The sequence below is a fragment of the Monopterus albus genome, unplaced genomic scaffold (assembly GCF_001952655.1).
Source record: "Monopterus albus unplaced genomic scaffold, M_albus_1.0 scaffold113.1, whole genome shotgun sequence".
In the NCBI taxonomy this organism is placed as follows: domain Eukaryota; kingdom Metazoa; phylum Chordata; class Actinopteri; order Synbranchiformes; family Synbranchidae; genus Monopterus; species Monopterus albus.
The window spans coordinates 1,169,813-1,176,986 of NW_018127993.1; the positions used below are offsets into that span (position 1 = coordinate 1,169,813).

Genomic DNA, 7,174 nt, shown 5'->3' on the forward strand with positions numbered 1-7,174 from the left:
GATTTAAAAAACCCCCCCCCCCCCCGTCTACGACAATCACCAGTGACCAAAATCCTGTTTTCACTGTTCAAATGTCAATGCACCTAGTAATATAAACAAGTTAATACAATCAGTCCCTAGAAATCAAATCAAGGGTCAAACAACTAAATGCTGTTAGTATAGATGAATGTAGAGAAAGAACAAGTGGCTGCACATGATCTATTGCTCAGTTACCGTGAATCGGTTTTTCTGACTATTTGGTTTTTATTATCATTTAATATGAAAAAAAAAGTTCAGGTCAGCAATCAGGTTAAGTTAGATTTATTTCTTCAAACCAGGTTGGATGTTCTATAAATTGTAGAGGAACGGATGCCTTTTCACTGGAGCTCGTTCTGCTGTAATCACATTTAAAATTCTTCTCATAGACTTTTGCAGAGGAGCACTGATGATGCTGTTTGGTTACTGTATTGGACTGGTGCTAAACTGCTCTAAAAAAGGCCTGGTATTGCTCTGTGTAGCATAATGACACACATAAAGCATGCTAATGGTGCCCTCTGGAGTACAGGGATCTCTACTGCTGCTCTACTGTTTTCCCATTCAGACGGTTCCGATGACTCACCCACAGCACTCACATGTTCACACAGCCACAAAGGTCTGACTCTATTGCAATAAATCAACATGCCTCAAGTTAAATAAATTACTTCTAGTGCTACCATCATAATGTTCTAGTTGAGAAATTTAAAAATACAGTCCATGCCATGTTGGAACCTGAATGACAGTATCCTCTATCACAGTGCTGTTTTTCCGATCAGCGAGTAGTGCTGTGGTTTCCATGCGAGTGCAGCTGTAATTGGAGCATTTGTGTTGCTGTGAGTTACTGTTCCCTGGGCAGAGACCAGTCCACACCAGAGCATTCCTCTACATGTCCACAGACTTTCCAGTGAGCTTACCAAATGTGCCTGTGAGGAAAGTTTTGCAGTGTGCTATTCTGAGATCAAATTAAAGCAAAGCTGTTGTAACCCATTGACCTTGCTTTTATTTCATATTCTTATTGGCTGCCCAAAATACTGTACATTCCCAAGTGAGTTAAATGAGCATGTGTAGACACTAGGAGGCAATGATATTCTTCACACAGAGCGTTTTACACATATGATGCCCTCTGTCCCTCGTGGCAATTACTGTGCAAATTTGTTCAGGCTCAGGTGGCAAAAGTGACTTAAATTGAAAATGACAGCAACAAATGTAGCTTCAGTGAAAAGGCAAAACAAAAACGGTTAAGTACAGACAAGTGAGTTAGACTAACTCTGCGCCTGAGGTATTGTAAATGACAGCAGCAAAATCGTCCGTATTGCCTAGTCTGTTGGAGGCCATTTGAATGTCCTGTTGAAGAACCATTAAGGCATTAGATTTAAATTGCATCTGCTCTTTCGTCTTACAAGGTCTCAGAGACACTTGTTAAATGCTGTTGTAGTGCCTTTTACTGAGAACATTGGGTACATAGGTGCCCTACACCTGTCAGATGGAGTTGTTTTATATAAAGTAGGATTCACAGCAGTAGCAGGTGACCTGGTTTAGAATAGCAATGAGTCCAGCAGCCAAACAAAACTTCCCAAAACTGCTTACAAGAAGGGAGGAGTGACCTGATACAAACCATGGTGCATTACTGATGTGTTGAATGATGGTTCTTAACATTTAGGTAGTAAAGTGTATTTCTGACATCAACCCTCAGGGATTCATTTCCATTTAATCTCACTTATGCCCTTTTCGTAAAGTATAGATGTTGGCAGATATATGTTCTCCTGGAGTAGGCTAGGGGTTAATTATGATATTCAAAGATACTTGAGTGGGTATGACCATCCACAGGGTTAAGAGTAAGCCTTCCATTGGGGGGCATGGTGTGACCTGTGAGTACCAGTGCCTTACGTGATTGTGTTCCCATAATTCCTAAATTTGATACCATATATTATGTTATGGCTAGTAAAAGGCAGGTGTATACACAGTAGGTGTGTACCTAAGTGTGTGTTCTGGGCCAGCTCTGGCTGTGATGATTTATTATACTGCCTGAAGGGACGTGAGGTCATATGGCTAACATGGCAGTCTGGCATCACACACCATTCTCTTCGGCCCTGCTGGCCATAGGTTGCCATGCCAAGCGGCTAAAAGAGAGCCCAGTTTGCACAAAATTCAAGCACAAAGTTAAGTATTCAACATATTCACTTTGACACACACACAACTACTCATACATTAATGTGCACAAACACACACACAATCAAATACTGTAATCCAGGCTTAATAGTGTTTTATCACCTGCACAGAAAATGTTATGCAAATGCATCTAAGCTATTCCACAAGCATGTCAGATTTAGTCCTGTCTTTAATGCGTCTTTTGCGAGGTTAAGACTGTGCAAATGCACACCTATGAGTTGAAAAGTGCAAAGACTATTTCTCTAGTAACACTGAGGGGATGCTACCAAGGTTTAAAATGGAGTCTCTTAGATTGACCTTGGATGATCATTTAGAGCCAGGCTTTCACTTAAGGGCTGAACCACAATCTTTTATCTTTATTTTATTCTTCTCCTTATTTTTCTTGCCAACACAAGCCTGCAGACTCAAAGTGGATTCATACAACTAAAGTAGGTATGCTCTGTCTACCACTGAGACATCTTGGGAAAAACCACTGAACTTAAATGACTGTGTTCTGGAGAATACAGTCAACTTAAATTTGCAAAATGACGGCAGTATGAAAAAAGATGTGCTGAAGTGTGTGAGCTACAGTTTACAGCTGTTGTCTTCCCTCTCAGTTGGTCACTCAATAAATCCACAGAATAAAAAGAGCAGAAAGACAAACGTGACATATTTGTGTGTTCTCCCCTAAATATGCTCAGCCTGGTGTCCTTTTGCCTGCCCTGTCACAGTAAATAAACAGCTGCATTGATGAGAGTAGTCCATAAACATCATGCTGATACTAGACTACATTTCATCCACTGCTTCCTTTGCTTTGATGAGTTAATCCTCCTCAGGCAAACAGTCTTGACATCGGTTGATTCAGTTATTGACAGAATAGTGGCTGTGCTGCAGTTTGTATTGTTGAAAGTTTTGTGTCACATTTTCTGCTCAGTTGTATCAGATGGAAACCTCATCCGACTGGTTGTTTCTCATCTCCTAGGTGGGGGAAAAGGGGGCAGTCATTTTAGTGGCGTGTCGGCGAGGTAAACCCGCAGCAGTAGGCAGCATGTTGGCACCTGCATGAGCCCGAGAGAGGAGCCTCATTTCTTGGTGAGTATTCTTTCTGCTTTCAGCAAGAGCAGCTGTTTTCCTCACATCAACCTTTCAATATTAAACTTTACATTTGTTGTACATCCTGTATTTTAATGGTGGCTTTATCTCATTAGTTCTAAAGAAAAAAAAACTCAATTGGAAAGAAGCCACAGCATTTTGTCTTCACTTCAGGCTCTTAACGAGATAAGCTGCTTTAAGAATTACATTTTGAATTAATAATGAGCTGTAGACTGTGTTATTGTTAATGCAGCATTTTGTCTTCACTTCAAGCTCTTAACGAGATAAGCTGCTTTAAGAATTACATTTTGAATTAATAATGAGCTGTAGACTGTGTTATTGTTAATGGTAAACAGTTATAACTTTATGACATAAGCCTGTTTCCTTTATAAAAATGTGAAATAGTTTTTAATTTAGCAGATTTTCTTTCCTGGCCTTATGTGTGAGTCACTGAAGACAAACACAAACAGTTGATATTAAAAGCTAGATGAATATCTTAAATAAATATCAGTCAGAACAATGTTGGTACATTTTCTGAACACTTGCTAATAACACATTAAAGACACCCCCAGCTGTTGTGCAGTGTCTTTAATAGTGCTGATAGCCCAGTGAGGAGTTTTCAGTTAATTTGGCTGGAGGTGGTGATAAAAAAAAAAAAGGAACGACAGAGATTTTGACTACCGTAATTAGCACAAATACTTTCACCTCACCTTATTTAAAAACAACACTCTGGGTCTATCCTTCTCACACCCTAACCGCTAACAATAATCTAATACACTTCAGGCCACATTATGTAAAGATGAAACTTATCAACTCCGATTGGAAGATGATAAAAAGGCTTCACGCATGCAGCTCAGACTGAAGTGTTCTGAATGAAAAATCCACCTGCTAGCTCTGCATTTCAAACCACTTTTGTTTATGTGGGTATAAAGACTTCCTGTAGCCCTCTGGGACGAGAACTGTCAAACAAATAAAATCCCTGTTGTATAGAAAGAGTTATGGGACTCTAAGGGACAGGCACCTAAATTACGGTGTGTGACACACACATGATGCTATTTGAAGCTGGGTGTCATCAGCACAGCTGGCTAAATCAGAGCTGTTAGTGCTTTGTTGGAGAACTCCTTTAATTCTCTCCTCAGTCAACACAGAAAGTGACACTGAACACAAGATGTTACTGAGGGTTGTAATTTGGGCTTCACAGATAAAATATATTTTGAAAATTAACAAAGTTTTATTAATCAATGCTTTAGTGATTTATGACGACTTAATATTCTGTAGCATTTTATATTTGCATTTAATTAAACGGGTTGCATCTTGAAAACAGCACAAACATTAGCATCAATGCAATAAAAAAAAAGGTTTCCTTGCTTTGTGAAAGATTTTCAGCCATATTTTGAAGCATTTCCATTTTATGTGAATTATCTCTGAGGTAAGGGAAAATAAATTAGCACTGAAACAACAGCAACAAAGCAACAAGGAGGCTAATGAAGAACAAACAGTCAACTCACCTGGATCAGGTGGGGTACCTGCCAGTAGAATAATAGAATATATAATATCATGGAAAACCTAAAGTCCATATTTGGATAAATAATCACTGAACAGCAATTCTCCTTGTACAACACCTATATTATTGTTGTTAAACTAACATAATTATAATCCCTGGAATTTGTGCAGATGTATAAGCTATACATTTGAAAGCATTATGTAATGTAACGTCTAAAATGGCTACCGGCACTGCCACCACATACATCACTAAGCAGACAGGGTGTGATCACAGATCAAATTCACAGAATTGTTTTCCAGATTTAAATAAGGTCTGAAATACTAAAACCTGCTCTCAGAAGAGAAAATCTCTGCCCTGGGCCTGTGCAGTGATGTTGCTGAGAAAATACATTCAGCCAGGCATAAATATTGCAGGGTGAGTACACAGAGGGCTTTTTGGCTGATGAATTATTACAAAGTCCAGTGGCTTTATGCCAGCCTCACAGTATATCTTCACCCTGCAATAAGCTGTAGCTGGGGAGTTGTGGTTATAGGCATGCCACAAATAACTACCAACGATACTAGGAATCCATCACACTCATCCCACATGTTGTGTGCTTACACTTGAGCACACTCAACAACAGCCGGTTAGCAGAAACACACACACGGCAGAGGACTAAGAACTGCCTGTGAGGCCAGAGTGAGAGCAAGAACACCCACCGAATGTATGCACTATGCTATATACAGTCAAGAAGACCATATTTTTACAACAAACACATGCAGTACAGTATGCCTGGATATTTTCTGCGTGGGGAAGTGCTGCCAGGGAGGCAGTGAAAGTGTCTGCCTGAATATTCGCCTCCAGGATGCTTTGATAGATGGTTTATCCCCCAGCAAAGTAAACAGTGCCAACTCTTTGTGCTCACTGATAGAAGAGCAAATGTGGATGAATAATATCTATTCGCTCAACATCAGTAGAACAAGCTTGTGAAATGAGTCCACCCTCTACTTTTTTCTGCTAAATCACTTTTCATTTGCACAAGATAATCATGTAACCTAGCGGAGCATGAAGAAAACGGTTAATACATCTGAGTTTAGACTGCCAATACAATGAGAAAAAGAGAAGATCAAAATAAGCATCTAAATGGGAAAGGACTGTCGCTCAGCATGCTGCATTGTCAAACCAAAGAAATATCGGGCAGGTAGGATCTTTTAGTGATTAGCAAAGGGAAAAAAAAGCATAATCCCCAGACTGCTGACATATTTCTTTTGAAAACCGCCTGTCTGAAAAGGACAGATATGCTCAGGAAAATGGATCAAATCTGTTTCAAGTCAGATAGCAGCCAGTGGTTTCCCAGGGTGAATCTCCACTCAGCCACAGGCAGACAGGATTAGAGATTGAAGTATTGGTCTTAGTAGATCCAAGAAAATACAAAAAAGGGACAACATTAGATGATTAGAGACAACTTATGATAACCTCTTAAATACAGTACATACAGCACACAGCATGTGCTTTGGATCAGCAGGGCTGCTCAGAGGATGTGGGTTCAAATTTATAGCCTACCCTAATTTGTTATAATAAGAGTAGTAGCTTTAACATTACATTGCTATTATGATGATGAGGAAACAAGCATAGCAAATTCATTTTTATTTCCTCTGCAATTTTTGCACCAGAACTGAGCTCCTGTGTGTGTTTAATGAAATGCACGGATTTGTCTCAAAGCACTGTGGATGAAATATTTAGGTCTGGAGCCTATTTCATGAGCATTGCACCCTGACTGCTCATTAGCTGTGAGGCAGGCGATAGTTCTGGTGGTCTTCTGAACGCATTATAAAATCTTACTCTCAAGCAAAGGCGTAAACACTAAGGCTCTAGGAGGCAAAATTAAATTGGTTATTCGTTATGGGTTAATTACGTAATTCCTTATTCAGTATCATAGTGCAAACATTTATGCCTAAAGCAAGTGTTAGGATCTGTTCAGTTCAACCTCTGCATACATAAACTGATTACAATCTCTAAAGGAATAAAAGAGAAATGTTAATATACATCTCCATTAGGATCAGACTTAAGGGTAAAGACTGTTTTTACTATTATTTTAGCAGCTAATCTGTCAGTGAAGTCATCGTGGCTTCAAATTTAATAATCAAATTTATTTATTCGGCTATTTTTCAGTCAAATAGTGGTGTTTACTTTGTCCAGTGTGATACAACCACAAGATGGTGCTGTGCATCATCATTTACCCTCTAAACCTCAACTAAAGGACTCCATCTGAGGCACTGTGACTCACCTCCATCATTAAAGTGATTAGCTTCCATTTGCTTTGATGTGCAATACTGTGGCCTCATAGATACAAGAGAAGCATCATAAACATAAACACCGACTCTCTATCAGTGGCTTCTAGCTTATGTTGTCTACAATCTAAGTCAACTTTCATAG

At 39.3% G+C, this 7,174-nt stretch overlaps 1 protein-coding gene across 1 annotated transcript in view; it reads left to right on the forward strand.

Moving 5' to 3' along the window:
- Positions 1–7,174, forward strand: part of LOC109966549 (receptor-type tyrosine-protein phosphatase delta) — a 322,783-nt gene that overhangs the window by 122,509 nt on the left and 193,100 nt on the right. The window contains 1 exon segment of the mRNA XM_020611458.1: positions 3,146–3,255. The gene's annotated coding sequence lies outside the window, so the exon portion shown is untranslated.